The 17,166-nt window shown below is 33.2% G+C and overlaps 1 protein-coding gene across 1 annotated transcript in view; it reads left to right on the plus strand.

Annotated features, from left to right (window-relative positions):
- Positions 1 to 17,166, plus strand: part of LOC121725858 (glutaredoxin domain-containing cysteine-rich protein CG31559-like) — a 72,839-nt gene that overhangs the window by 6,279 nt on the left and 49,394 nt on the right. The gene's annotated exons all lie outside the window — the stretch shown is intronic.

Consider the following 17,166-nt stretch of genomic DNA (forward strand, 5'->3'; position numbering starts at 1 on the left):
ATTCGAACCACAATTTAAATATACGTGAGAGAGCCATGCTTCGGCACGGATGGGCCGGCTCGACCGGAGAAATACCACGTTCTCACAGAAAACCGGCGTGAAACAGCGCTTACGCTGTGTTTCGCCAAGTGAGTGAGTTTACCGGAGGCCCAATTCCCTACCCTATTCCCTTCCCTACCCTCCCCTATTCCCTTTCCTTCCCATCCCTACCCTCCCCTATTACCCTATTCCCTTAAAAGGCCGGCAACGCACCTGTAGCTCTTCTGATGCTGCGAGTGTCCATGGGCGATGGAAGTTGCTTTCCATCAGGTGACCCGTTTGCCCCCTTATTTCATAAAAAAAAAATTAGTTTATAAGTATTATTTCTGAGTTAACGAATATTTGTGATTATTTTACGAAATGGGAAGTCCTATTGTGAACTGTCAATCCAGGATACACCGACGTTAAACTAGGGTCTAGGACTTATCATTATGAAAAAAAAAAAGTAATTCCATGTATTTAAATTACAAGTAATCTGATTACATTGTAATTAGAATAAAATTTATTCCAATTACATTCGAATCGACTACTGGTTAATTTCAGGTGCACAATTACTTCATCAATCTGATTATTTTGTAATCAGATTAACAACTACAATGTATTTGTAATTGTGTAATTGTTAATCTAATTACTTTTTGCCCAACTCTGATCGTAAGGCTGTGGTGAGTAGGGGTCGATAATTTATCATTCCAAAAGTGTTGTATAAGAATAGTATATTATAATTCTTAGGTAATCAATAGCAATGTTGGCCCAATACGACTTTATTGGGTTCCAATAAAGTCGTATCGGGCAAGCCATCGTGGTTATTTTTTTGTGAACCACCCAGATATAAAAGCCCGTAGCGGGACTCCGTCGACTTATAAATATTGAAGAAACAAAATTGGGGTAGGTTACATTTTAATGAAAATTTTAATAAAAGTTAGCCAATTATTTTGTAATATATTCTATGTTTTCTTAACCTAGTTACATATAATTATCGTAACATAATAACTAACTGCAAAATTAACAATTTGTGAGCATAATATTATACCTTAAGGGACCTTATAATATTCATCCTATTTAGGACCCTCCTACCACTAAAGAGAAACTGCCATTGCTATCTAAAGAAACCTCTAGAATGAAGATATCTTCATTATACTGGTATGAAGAGATCTTAGAAAACGATCATCCTGAGAACTGATGCTGCTAATTAGTTGTTCTCACACTTGAAAAGGTTGCGTGTGCGCCTGACCTTAATTATGTGTTGCAATACCAAAAAATACTCAACCCATATCTTACTAATCTGTGACTAAAAATTGACGTCCTTGCAGGCTGTGGAATGTCATTTAAAACATATGAAAAGCTTATGCAAGTAGCCATGAAATTAATGTAATGTTTCGAATTTTTATGGTTTAATTCATTTTTAGTTTTTTTTTCTAACATACTTTGAATATTCATTCATGTTTATTATTCAATTTTTTCTTTATATTTTATTGACTTCACCTTAAGTTAACTTAAATAAAAAAAAATATTTATCACGTAGACGATGATTTTAGCAACTGTTATAAAATATTACTGTCTAGTAATAATAATATCAGGGACGATATCGAATGTCTATTCTTCAAGCAAGTATCAGTTGTACATGACGGGAAAAACAAGGTGAAAAGTTAGCCTAGATAGAGCTGGTTTGTAACTGAATAATGATAGGGATTGTCGATAGCCATGTTGTTAATATCTGTTCAACATATTTAACATACTTTCGTATATTACTCTACTTGGAAATTATCCTACGTTCCCAATACCGATGTCTCGAAGGTCCAAACAGTGATGTGTGATTAGCTAGCTATTTGACCGAGCTTTGCTCGGTATTCGATGAAAATGACATTTTCTAAAAATGATTCCTAGCTAGATCGATTTATCGCCCCCGAAACCCCCTATATACTAAATTTCATGAAAATCGTTGGAGCCGATTCCGAGGTTTCAATTATAAATATATATACAAGAATTGCTCGTTTAAAGATATAAGATTTAAATGCAGACTTTAGATAACCAAAAACTATTACAATATACAGTATAATATTATACAACAAAAGTGATAATTACTTTAGGGTGTGTAAGATACCCTTTATCGAGTTCGTTGTGTAAGTGTCAGCGCTGAAAGAGTTACTTTTTAGAGTTCCGTAGCCAAATGGCAAAAAACGGAACCCTTATAGATTCGTCATGTCTGTCTGTCTGTTGGTCGGTACCTATGTCACAGCCACTTTTCTCCGAAACTATAAGAGCTATACTATTGAAACTTGGTAAGTAGATGTAGTCTATGAACCGCATTAAGATTTTGATACAAAAATGGAAAAATTATTAAAAATTTTAGTGGTCCCCATAGGTACAAAAAAATTTTTTTTATCCAACCTATACCTGTGGGCCTGTGGGGTATCTATGAATAGGTATTCAAAAATCATATTAAGGTTTCTAATATCATTTTTTATAATCTGAATAGTTTGCGAGAGAGACTCTTCCAAGGTGGTAAAATGTGTCCCCCCCCCCCCCCCCCCTCCTCTAACTTCTAAAGTAGGGGCATGATAATTCTAAAAAAAATGTACACTACTATAAAAACTTAGTCAACGAAAATTAGTTTGTACGAGATCTAGCAAGTAGTTTTTTTCTACATCATAAATAGTAAACTTTAAGGTGGCCATACACGGGACAATTATCGTAACGATTTATCTCCTCGATGTTAAAATCGAACGACAAATTGTATGTGTGTAGCAATATCGCAAACGATTTGACGTTCAAAAGATCGATTGGACGATTTTCTGGTCGATCGATCGAAACGACAAATTGTCCCGTGTATCCCCCCCAGATCACTTAGTTTTGTTACCTACACCCCATATACGTTTTAATGTGTTTTATTCATTGAATTATGAAAGTAACAAGCTATAAAACTACAAAAAAAAAAATTTTTTTTTTCGTATTTTTTGAGCCTTTTCTTATCTACTGTAAAAGCAAAAATGTGCTTTTGAAGTGCGAGTCAGTAATAAATCTTGAATGTGCACTGTTAATCAGCTTTCTGTCAAGACCGAGTCGCGTCGTTGAACAGAGTACCATGGGATAATGGTATGGGAATTAAAAAGTACAAAAAGTATGTGGATACGCGTCACCGCACTTTGCTCCTGCCCACCAACTGGGGAGTTAGGAAGGTTGGATGTGGTATATTTTATACAGCTTAACAACATTGGTATTTTCATTATAAGGAAATATTATATGTATCTCAGTTTTCAAAATAACCGAATAATGTTAAGTTGAGTGGAATCCACTCAGAACAAAACAAAAGTTCATATTATGGCCGGTTTCTGAGTTTTTTTTTGGCAGGATTAAGCTTTAATGTTGGCCAATTAAGATAAACTTGTGAATAGTAAAAAGATAAACTTGTGAAAAAAATCTTAGAAACAGGGAATTTAACGGTAGTTCAATAATAAAAAAAACTTGAGAGGTGTCAAGGGACATCCGAATGGAACGAAGTTATTTCTTCTATTTCTTTCTATGTTCAAAAAACCCGTATACATAATATGACATATACACTCAAGAAAATATTAAAAAAAACGCCATCTATTGACGCCCAGGAATACTAACAACGCGTCACTGTTTATTCTCAAAAAACGCCATCTAGTTGACGCACAGGAATACTATCAACGCCCTCTGCCCCTACCATGCAGGTATTAATAAAAAAGTGTCGAGGTCAAATATCGTTCTGTCTAGCCTCCTTTACGCCGAACGCGCGATAAAGAACTTCGTTCCAAAACCATGGTAACTGCAAAGATATTATTAATAGTTATTAATAAAGTCGTTTAAGATATTTTTGGCTGGCATTAATATTTTATCAACGCGTTAAACAAAACTTAAGGACTTCTATTGTCGTATTGTCAATAAAATCTCTATAACCGTGTATTTTACGCACAATCCTTGAGCTGTATCAATAAAATATGAATGTAAATTTAATGTTAATACAACATTTGTATGCGACATACAAGCTACAGAAGTGAGTGTATATATCTGCTTCCTTTGACATTGACATTTGAAACGTGTGCCTTCAAAAACTATAGTTTCTCTATTCGTGTTTATTATCATATTATTATATAAAGAGTTGGTATGTTTGTCTCGTAAAATAACGTGTATTGTTGTGGTATGTGCAATCAGCAATGTGCATATTATTATTGTTGAACTTAGATTTACTTTTTGTAATTAAGAGAAAAATATTTCAATTTAATTCAACTCAAAAGCTAAATAAATAAAACTAAATCGACTCAATAAAATTTACATACCTCGCCTCTACCATACGATTAAGATAAAAGATGATTTACATGTTGATAGTGCACACGGCATTAAGGGTTTTAGAATGCAAGTCGTGTAGTGGTCCCGTTACGCGAGATGCAAATGCATAATGCTTGTTTTATAAGTACTTTGACCAGCATAAAAAGGTCTAGAAGATTATAGCCCTCCATCTGTTCCCAATATCTTTAGCCATATTATTTTAACGAGCACAATCATCGTAACCATCTTATTTATGTATTAGGTAATACTAACAATAAAACCTTTAACTGTTTTATCTACGACTTTTAAAGTAATTCAATTTTAGAACTCCGACTTCCTAGTGGTTTGATCGTAATTCGTAATGCATTTTATATTAATTGCCACGTCCGCTTGCTAATTCTTTGTGCGTCATTAGTTGTTAAAAGTTATAGCTTTTGAAACCTGTTCCTCGATGTTCAGAGACCTCAGGCGAAATCGAGGACTTGTATTTATTGTAAACGTCTGTCAGGGTGTCAGGATAATTTGCAGTCTGATTTACTAATGCGTCGAGAAGGGAATTTTATCATCGGAATGTACGAGGAAAATAATATAAGCGATTATAGCTGAGAGGCAGCTCGACGCGATATAACATGTCTTACTAATGGATATTTCTTTAATATAAGGGTCAGTTTACATCGAACAACAAGAGAACAATAGAATTTCTATTGTGTCCCGGTCACCGGCGACCGTATATACCGGGCTTGATGAATTAAAGTTGAAATATCTAGCGGTGTATCGTCATTATTTTTGACATTAAATTTTGTATTGATTTTGTACGTAGTGAGGCCGCGCTTCATTTCTCTTCTTTCATTATATATAGTCAGTACATAACGAAACAAGAGAAAAGTTACTACATACTACACTACTACTACACTAATTTTATGTTTTTGTACCCATCGATGCCTTAATCACTTTCAGCATAATATATACCTTGTAATTATTGTAATTTAATAAAAGTAAATTGAGAAACCCATTTAAAAATACAGATTTTGCAAGTCCGAATATTTGATTCTCCAAGCATTCTCGTCTTAGAAAACCCGTACGTTTCAGTTTCTATACAAACAATGGAATTGTTTTCAAAATTTGTCTCGTTTCGGCTGATTAGGCGTGCAATTGTCTAATTTTTGTTGTGACCACACCTTGAGGCTATTGTATTCTGTAATTTCCCAAAGCTATTGCGTATTCACATTTGGTAATACCAACGTGCAATACGTACCTTCACATTCACGTAAATATTTTTCAATACTCCACAACGAATTTCGAGTAAAAAAATATGTTGTGCCTTCGTTAAACATTGCACACTGCACAGCCGAGTGTCTACTTCTTTAAAGTGATTAAAACCTCCTTCGGTATCTTCAAAACTTAAAAAATATATTATAACCATGTTCCACACACAACATAATCTTTTTTTTTATTTATTTAAGGTCGTTTTTTAAAAACTAAGGTCATTTCACACAATAATTTACAATAGAACTTAAATTGTAATAAATAGGTACATCTAAACTAATTTATATACTTACATTAATCATTTTCAAAAATTTTAAGGTCTGATCACAGCCAAAAATAATTTTTATTTACTTTTTTAAACAAAATGTTTTAAGCGCATTGACTTCAAAGTAACACAGTAAGAAACAAATAAGATTTACAAAGAAGAATGAACATGCAGAAACACAATTCATTGGAGCATGACTCATCAATTAGCGAGTTGCCAAAAGTTGCAATTAAATTCTGAATATCTTAACCAGACGAAGTGATTATAGGCTTTCTATGCATTCGAAAGTGTGTTTTATGAATTTAGATTTGCTTAACTCATCCAGTTTGTCAATTATTTTGTCTGCTTTATAAAAGATTCGATGCATAGTTTACTGCGGTTCAAATGAGTTAAGAATTGGAAATTCACGATCGTAATCATAATATAAAACTTTCTTCTGGTGAGCAATTTAAGATTTCTAACGGAGTACCATAACATGAACATAAGGCTAAGATATTAACGTTTACCGCACACCATACATTTCATATACGTGGAGTTTAAGAGTTAACATTTTCCTTAGTTACTAAACAAACACCTCATATAAATTTCATACTCGAGAATTATGCAAAGAATATCGAAGAAAATTTCAATTTGGAATCACTTCCAGCTATTATGTTGTCCATAAAACATTTTACATCGTGGAAAAATACGACACAATATAACTTCCGTGATTAATATTCAGAAGGTAATGATGGTGACAAAAAATAACCAATCGTGTCACTTTGTATACAAGGCACGTAAACAAACATTAAAATGACAAACGCACCACTTTCACTCAAGAAGTGAATTGCAAAAGAAAAGTAAGCCGATGATGCGTAACAATTAGACTAATGGTGAAGAATGTGTCGAATTAGCATCGTGCTCAGAAATGTGGCCACCGCTAACATTGTTGATGAAAAAGTGTGAGTTTGCTGAAAGAATAGATAGAAATATTGAACACAACAACGAAAAAAGTAAATATGAAGTTAGTCTAGAAGAGAATTATTTTAAAACCAAATTACAAGTAAACGTTTTGATAAAATTTACTACACAGAAACTGTGTTATAAAGTCAAATAGAAATCTAAACAAGTTGTAACTTCAGAGTAATTTATATCAGACATAATATATTTCTAGTTACAAAATACGTTATATCATCATGTACACAACACATAAATTGTTTTATCTGGACAAGCTAATAATTTCTCGCCTACTAATCAAGTCGAGCCAATGAATTATATCCGTCTGAGCAATTCTCCAGATGTTTCACTTTTCGATGACGTAGAGTGTGAACGACCTGTCGCCGACCAAATGGTATCGATGTACTCGATGCTTTATTAAATCAGGCACACGTAGCTTTCTTATAGACCTTTCGTATATGTAACATTAAAGGTCGCTTGCATATCAAGGCATTTTACGTTTGTGATGTTATAAAATATTTGGTAGGAGTATTATCACGTAATAATATTTACGAACCCTTTAACACGGTAATATATGTCTGACGTCTTTCAAGTAACTACAGATTATCGATTAAAAAAACTTTTCCACTATGTCCTTTTCGAAACCTAAAGCACCTTTTACCCCTACAACTTCCATGTCGTTTTAGAGAACACAACACTTATACTCGTATATTTAAAGTAATTATTTTTGTATAAATGATTTCTCATCTTTAATATAAAAATGAGTCGCTGAATGTGTTGCTAAGCGCAAAAATCGAGAACGGTTGGACCGATTTCGCTAATTCTTTTTTTTAAATATTCCTTGAAGTACGAGGATGGTTCTTACGGAGAGAAAAATTCTAAAAAAAAAATTAAAATTTCCTGAAAAAGTCTAAAAACAACACTTTTCTATACTCGCATACAAAAGATTTGTAATAATACTTAAAAGTCAAATATATAAAAATGGATTTTCAATTATGTTAGTAACGCTAAAACTCGAAAACGGCTGAACGGGTTGGGCTAATTTTAGTCTTAAAATATTCGTAGAAGTCCAGGAAAGGTTTTAAAGTGACACGAAGTTCACCGGGACAGCTAGTAATATTATATATCTCTCTCTATTTCAAGAAAATAGTGAAAATTTTAATGTCCAGAGAGATAGTCTTCGTAATAAAAATACTACTTTCATAAGTGGTAATTAAGGCTTTCTTTATAACAGCCGGGCACTCTACTGGTTAATACTCATTTTGAAACCGTACGTGCCGTCACAGACTTTTACAATGTTTCAAGACTGTTTTCACCACCGTCCATTTACTCATTCTACGGGTCAAGGAAACAAAAACATTATTTTTAGAGATTTATTTACTGAGACTATTAATAATAATTATATCATAGCAATGTTAAAAACAATTATTATCTCATTCAAACTGATGATAATAATTATTATAACTATACACGATATTTCTAATACCTCCAGTACATATTTTAATTGTTAATTAATATAAAGTATGATTGCGTGGTAAATTGCATATTTTAGATAAAGTATTCAATAAAGCTACCTGTCAGTTAATAACTTGGATCACGTAATACACAACCTTGTCCGTTGTGACCTCAGGTCAGGAGTTACGTGTTTTAGCTACAAGTGCTCACGGAGTACTTTGGGGTATTGTTGTAGGTCCACAATTATTTATAATGTTCACTTTTTAAACATGTAATGATATTTATGTTTGAATTGCAGAATATGAGAGTATTGTAAATGCTATTTCACATGAGAACGTTGATGAAAGTAGTTATGATACTGACGGTATATCCGACACAATACTTATGTAAAAACTTTGAAACCGCCCCGCCTGACATTGTTCGGGCAGGAATAAATTTTCCGCCGTTTGTTACACGGTTCAACGATCAATTAGCCACAGCATTTATATAATATCTTTTTGCTATAATTGGTTACGGTTCGTAAAAATCAAAACAATTTTTGTTAGGTATCCACGTAAACATAGCGTTAGTTTTGTAGAAATTAATTCCTAGTATAAATATTGTTGCTGCTCTCGCTATAAAGAGTATTGATTATTCAATACTAACAATATTATAATATTAAAATGGAAAACGCCTAAATATTGTGCATTTGAAAAACATTATAATATTATACTACTTTTTGAAGGCATTGTAACAATAGAATACGCAATACAAAAGCTTTAAAAGTAAGATGGTAAACAAAACAAAACTCATCAATTTGTAAACAGACCATAAAATAGGAATGATATAAATAAGTAATATATTATTGTTTTTGGAAACACGCTAAAATATGAATGAGCTATTGGTCATTTACCTAAATATTATTTATATGGACGATGCGTAGGCAGTTCTATAGGCTTGCCGAAGGCCAAAGTAGACGTAATATTTTACAGTATAATAAATCTTAACTAATAATGCATATAAATGGTATTTCGAATTTATTTGTGTGTTTCCATATCATCAATAACTTCATAAAGGAGGTCGCCATTTTTTAGAAATAATATTATGTTTTATAATAATAACATATTCGTGTCAGCAAAAAAAAAAAAGTCAAATAGTGAACTTAAAGAAACAACGTTTACAATTCAAAAGAAACATTTAAATGGTTTGAAATATGTATGTACTTTGTCTAAACTAAGAAAAAAAAATGTTGGTATTGATTTTATAGTGAGTACACACGTTAACTCTAAAATAATAAGTTTACATTATTCCAATCCAGTGATCCAATTCAGCACTTAAATGCTACTGGAATGTACTGAATATCATATTGCATTCCATTGCCCGCTTACATTATTCTAGTAGCAATCCAGCGTTGAATTTATTTTTATTTATTTAAGTAATACAATTATAACTTACTAGATGTCCCGCGCGGCTTCGCCCGCGTAAATTAGGAATTTTACAGAAACCGTACATTTTCCCATAAAAAATATTTTCCCCGTTTTTCCCGCATTTTCCTGAGTTTCTTCGGTCGTATTAGTCTTAGCGTGATAATATATTATATAATATAGCCTATAGTCAAACTATTTTTAGAAATAAAATAAAGATTTTTTTTTAATTATCGCTTGACAAACTCGAGTCTCGATCTAAAAGACTATGAAATGGTATAATATGGTAGTGATGATGATGATGATGATGATGAATGTAATTTGCATAGTAGCATATGGTTCCTGTTCTTAAAACAACGCCGAAACTCCCAAACTTGTATCTATAAAGAATCAGGAGTTCTCTCAGCACCTTCCGAACCACGGTATACCAGGTATATCTCGGTGCAAAATCTTACTTGTTGGTAGCATATGCTTAGAATACTTCTCACGAAACCGAAGTCACCACACGTTTCCCTATAAGTTTTGAGGAGTTCCCTCGATTACTTATGGATCCTTCATCAGATCACCACTTTTGTGAATATAAAAATCGGGTAACATACGGCGGAGTAATCGTTGAATATAAGAAAACGAACATTACACCTCCCCCATTTTGAAAGTCAGTTAAAATTGTAGCCTATGTGTTATTCTGATGTATAAGCTATATTATTGTAAAGTTTCATTAAAATCCGTTTAGTAGTTTTTGCGTGAAAGAGTAACAAACATCCATACATCCACACATCCATACATCCAAACAAACTTTCGCCTTTATAATATTAGTAGGATGTAGCCTATAATATATTATCACGCTAAGACCAATAGAAGCGGAGCACCAATGAAGAATGTTTCAAAATCGGGTGATTTTTCCTATTGTGCTGCGTAAACGATAAAAGTTTCGCAAAAATTGGCAGAATTTTCTTTATTTACCCATGAATTAGTTACTCTCTCGGGTCTGTGGCTGTTTGGTTGTTCGTTTTGTTCGGTGTTGCTATGTGTCTGTGCGGATGATTTTCTTGCTCTGTGTATTCGATGCCTATCCCTATCCTGGCTGAGGCGAGCCTCACGCTCTACAGATGATTCTCTTTCTCTCTGTATTCGATTTCTATCACTATTCTGGCTGAGGCGAGCCTCACGCTCTACAGACGATTCTCTTTCTCTCTGTATTCGATTTCTATCACTATTCTGGCTGAGGCGAGCCTCACGCTCTACAGACGATTCTCTTTCTCTCTGTATCCGAATTCTATCATTTTTCCGACTAAGGCGAGCCTCACGCTCTACAGACGATTCTCTTTCTCTCTGTATCCGAATTCTATCATTTTTCCGACTGAGGCGAGCCTCACGCTCTACAGACGATTCTCTTTCTCTCTGTGTCCGATTTCTATCACTATTCTGGCTGAGGCGAGTCTCACGTTCCGTTGACGATTCTTCATCTCACTGAACGTGCTCTTTTGGCATTCACTGTACTACGACCTATGTTCGAACGACGACGTCTTCCAGGCATGATCGTATAGTAATACCCACAAAGCAACAAATAACCCAATCGCAAAGCAAAAACAAAAGTCCGTTTTTCTAACCAAGTCAAATATATTTTTATCGACAATTCAGAAACCAAAGAACCAGAAACAATGAATATCTGAAAGAAAGCGCTGTGGTTGCTCCTCTGCGTTACCGTCTGCACAACCACACAATGACGAAATACACTATCTACTACAATAACATAAGCCCGAAGCTTATGAGAGCCCCCGGCCGGTTCCGCCGTAACCGCTATGTCCCTCGGCCGCCGCCGCGCGACATATTTTTTGATTCCGCGTAAGTTTATACGTTTGAAAACTTCTAAAGTATTGATCGAAATTGTATAGTGTAAAAGACAATTATAATCTACATTTAATGTCTTAGCTTCCAAACATGTTTATTTGGATAAGGGTTAATGTTGTAAATTGTTAAAATCGCTTCGTAAATAAGCCATTATTTTTCGTAAAAAGTAAAGAACAAAAATGGCTATTGTGAGTTATCCCTAAGAAATAGACATATACCATCGCGGACTTTTTTGTTTACCTTATTAAGGTGTACAATACTGTAGTACATTATTTTGATCTATCTAGTAGGGTTTAGCCAGCGTTTGCAATATAAACGCAAAAAAAATGAATTTATTTACGACATAACATTAGAAACCTCTAAAATTATCAGTGTTTCTCTACCATATTATGCATATGTTATACATATAAACCTTCCTCTTGAAACACTCAATCTATTAAAAAAAACCGCATCAAAATCCGTTGAGTAGTTTTAAAGATCTAAGCATACATACACACACACATACATACAGACAGCGGAAAGCGACTTTGTTTTATACTATTTAGAGATTTCTAATTGAGAGTATACCTTAAACCTGCAAGGTTTGTCTGGTACACCTTTGGATTGAATTGGATTACTTGATAATGTAAACCGGCCATTAGACTTTAGAGTTAGGTACCGGCTAAGCTACGAATACTAAATACTATAATATTATTTAAATAACAATCGCAAGAAGTGTAATTATTGTTTTCTTGAGTACACTGTAACAAATAATGCTCTATTTCAGCTAGTTATATAACGCGGCGGTTACACCGTATTGCCTAATTCTCTACTTCCTAGGGAATTACTAAATAATATAATTTATCGGTATGATAACCGATTCTGTCCTTTTATGCTGCGTTATTCCTAATTGGTACATTGTGTAATGAGGTATCATTATGTTACAAAATCCGATTGGCAGTTTTAGGACTTCATTATGGAAATCGTTAGAATGTAGAGAAAGTCTCTTTGTAATTGCTTATTGTATCTACTAAGAATATCAATTTTGGTATTTTGGTGTAGTTTAATAATAAAATTGCTGAAACCTTAAATAAAAATACCGCCTTCAAAGGTATGAAGATGGAGCAAAGGACTGGATTTTAGAGGGTTCTAAAAAATAACATTTAAAAAATACTTATTACTCTTTGGTTTAGTGTCTTGAAAGTCGCGGTACCTGCTTTGAAATTGGCGAATAAATGAATTATTGCTGCAAATCGTAATGTTTAAATTAAATTATTATGAATTCTAGAAACCTAATAGGCTACTTCCATTAGTGTTTGTAACAAGTGAAATCATAACTAATATTGTACATTTCTCTCTACTTGCAATAATTCTTGGAAACTTAAGCAGGCAGGCAGTGGACTTATATTTAAAGATTATATTATATTTCATAGGAATATATAATATACTTTGAATTATCTGATTCAATATTGCGTTTATTAAATAAAATAGATACTCGTACTTAAGAAAAAAAACCTTCAAGAGTTTTCTCATAATATGTGAGCAAATTCTTATAATTTTTGATGCTAATATTACAGCTTATCATCATTTACTTTATCTTGAATAAAAGGTTATATTTTTTATTTTGAGGATCGTAATATTTTAGGAACTAAGTACTTATATTGATATTATAATATATTTACCGTAACGGATCCAACGATTTTGTTACCAGTTGACTAGTACTACTAACAAATGTAAAATTCTCATAGATAACTTTAAGAAATGTACTAGTAAATCCTCAACGTAAGTAATATAAATGAAACCCAGCTATGACTGTACAAATTTAAAAGCGCTGGTTGATCGCTTGATTTATTGAAAAGTAGCCGTGAGCAATAGACCGGAAACGCAACCTGCGCATGGCATACTTAGTTAAGGATAGGTGCTTTTCAAATTTCACCTGTCAATCTAAATTAAATGTTATCGGCTTGGAAATAAAATCCAATTTTGCATCATCACAATTCAAATACAAGGAAGCACCGAACGTTGACCATGCTAGACAAAAAGCGGGAACAATAATGGTTTGAATCGTTGATCATACGGACCTGGGAAAGGTGCTTATATGTATTATGCAGGTAGTTTATCGACGACATGCAACTTTGAACCTTGCTCGATGTTAGCAAAGGTAGAATTTTCTTTGAACTCAATGAGAGATTGAGTTGGGAAGTGTTTTTAAGTTGCATGAGAACAAACCGATATTATAAAAAGCTTCATACGCGCCGATCAAGGCGTCCACTTAAAATATTTTTGAAAATAGTATATCTATTTTAGGAAATATAACATTGATTGGTATAGAGAGGAAATAGAAATTTATATTTGTAACAAACTGACGGGCGTTTTTATCTTCCATTCAAGTGTAAGCAAAAACAACATAACAACAAGTCGGTCAACAACGATGAAAGCCGTACGTGACGGCCATTTTAAGAACCTTGTCAATGGACCTACACTTTCAAGTTTGATTTGTAAAAATCGATTTAATAATTGACTCCGATTGACTCTTTACGATTAGAGATTTCTAAATTATGATCCATAAAAGCATAAACGGTCACGGTCGAATCAATTAATTTTCTTTGATGAATGTATGAGATTGGTGAAATTCGAATTCGATGGTGCTTAATTAAGTAAAATTTGCATGTAAAGCAAATTAACAATAATAACATTTCTATTCCAACGCCTTAAAGTCGGTTTGTTTATTTATTAGTCTGTGATTCAGTAATAAACAAAAGTCATTAAAATACATAATAAAAATTGGTTATTAATATAATATTCTTTGTCTACTGAAGCAATTGATAATTACATATTATGTGCACCTAATGACAGGTTCAGATCATGCGAAGGATAATGCGTTTACAAGAGCACATCTTTATGCCATAGCGCGTAAAAAATTGTTCCATAAAAAGTACGAACTGGTTCCGTAGTAATTCTAAATGCGATCGGCAACGGTACACCTGGCATACATTTCAAGTGTATCCTGCAAATAAACTTGGATATATTTATATAAACATTCCTACGGCGATAAGGAAACCAATGTACCTATCTGATAAATCTAAATTTCATCTGGCAAAAGTTTGTGTATCAATTTATTTTTAAACAGTAAATTATAGTTTGGAAATTGGTAAAGATGTACATTTAATCCCAGGGAAGGGCGTATCGTTTTGATTGCCAAAAATCGCCCAGTTCTTGGATCATTTACATTCAGACATATTGTCTTTGTATGTTTTATAAAATTATAAATATTATGTATTATAGTTGTTTATAAGGTGATATAGGATATTTAGAAACAAAAAGAGACTATCTTAGACAAGTAATAATGGTAATCACAAAACTTCCGCGGCACTTTTTAGGAACTCCGCCCAGTCCATGATGCAATAACAGCAGGGAAGTGTAACAGATACCGCGACTGTAACAGGGGTAATGGCTGTTAAATTGATACTATTCGTCGCTTTCCTTAAATCACTTGACACAGAATCAAATTATTGCCGACAAACACGCGATCTTGTTTAGTGCCGGTATTGGGAATAAACAATTTTGTTGCAGAATTAATGTAATTTGACGTATTTTTATAGAGACGGTATTTTTACGAGATTCGGGAAATATATAAAAACCGGCCAAGTGCGAGTTGGACTCGCCCATGAAGGGTTCCGCAGCAGCAATAAGGTTTATTTTTATGAAATTAAAAGGTTTTTGATTTATTTTTATATCTCAGTTGATATAATGAAAGTTAATTTAAGGTTTACCATTTAAGACGTATAAAAAAAAACTACTTGTTAGATCTCGTTCAAACTAATTTTCGTTGGTAGTTTTTATAGTAATATATATCATATATATTTTTTAGACTTATCATGCCCCTCTTTCGCAAACTATTCAGGTTAGAAAAAAAATATTTTAGAAACTTCAATATGAATTTTCAAGACCTATCCATAGATACCCCACACGCATAGGTTAGATGAAAAAAAATTTTTTTGTCGGTTTAAGGTTTACCATTTATGACGTATAAAAAAAAACTACTTGCTAGATCTCGTTCAAACCAATTTTCGTTGGTAGTTTTTATAGTAATTTACATCATATATTTTTTTTAGACTTATCATTCCCCTACTTTAGAAGTTAGAGGGGGGGCGACACACATTTTACCACTTTGGAAGTCTCTCTCGCAAACTATTCAGGTTAGAAAAAAATTATATAAGAAACCTCAATATGATTTTTGAAGACCTATCCATAGATACCCCACATGCATAGGTTAGATGAATTTTTTTTTTTGTTTCAGTTTTATAATTTTTCCATTTTTATATCAAAATTAATGCGGTTCACAGACTGCATCTACTTACCAAGTGTCAATAGTATAGCTCTTATAGTTTTGGAGAAAAGTAGCTGTGACATACGGACGGACAGACAGACAGACAGACAGATAGACAGACAGACAGACAGACAGACATGACGAATCTATAAGGGTTCCGTTTTTTGCCATTTGGCTACGGAACCCTAAAAATAGGACAAAATAACAATTCAACATTTCATGCGGGATTACTAAGGGCATGTTTCACCACTTCCTGATAAAGTGCCGGATAGGCTATCCACAACATTGTGACAGATTCTCCATACTCTATCTGTCAAGTTAAGTTGTGGATAGCCTATCCGGTTCTTATCAGGAAGTGGTGAAACAGGCCCTAAATAATTTTGTACGGTTAATTATAAGTATGAAAAATAAAAATTTTGTAAGACCTACAATTATTCGTTTTGCTGAAGATAAACCTATCAACTAAAATTATTATCATAACTAGTAGTATAAAGTTAAAATTTAAAACTAAAAGTTTACATAAAATACACCAGAGCAACTGGTAAAGTGTAACATTATATTGATTAAAATATTCTAATTAATGGAACTATTTCTTGTCACACAGCTATAATTATTTTATTATTACGCCCACGAAAATTCTAGAAGGCTTTAAGAAGGTCGCCCGCTTGTGGGACAGCAGGTAATTTGCTTATTTCATTGAGATTTGTCGCTTTGCGTGTTGGTATGCATTTCATTATATTCAATACGTTTTTATTATGATTACATATTTATTTTTATACACCGCGACTATATTTTTTCATTGACACTTAAGCCTCGATTACATTCGTCTGGTTTGAAGAAAATCATCATTTATTAATTATGTTTCAAAGATAATATGTTTTGATTCTGAAACAGAAACGTACTTCATAAAAAGCAAGACAAGGCTTTTTATAGCAGTATATAGAAATAAAAACTAATCGAATAGAAACTTACGCGCATAAGGCAACTGGTTGGCCCATCCGTTGGAACTTGAATTAATCTTAAGAGGGCGACTAACCCCAAAAATCAAACATCGTCCTTCTCTCTTCACACTCACGCCCGTCTTTCATATGCCAGGTGAAAAAGAACGACGCGGATTCATCGCCAAATTAGTTTTTCCGCAATAACTCGATAGCTATACAACATTTTAAAAATCCGCTAGGTCAATCTCTCAATGATAGAATTTTATACAATGTTTTAAAATATTAACTTAGTTCAATGCACGGTTATTGCAATAAATGAAAAATTCGTGAAAATTAGATGCATCTTTGTGATTTTTTTCTATCGAGAAAATTTTAAGATATAGTGTTTTCGCTCAGATCGAATTCTCGGAAATA

The sequence above is a fragment of the Aricia agestis genome, chromosome 4 (genome assembly GCF_905147365.1).
Source record: "Aricia agestis chromosome 4, ilAriAges1.1, whole genome shotgun sequence".
Classification (NCBI taxonomy): Eukaryota; Metazoa; Arthropoda; class Insecta; order Lepidoptera; family Lycaenidae; genus Aricia; species Aricia agestis.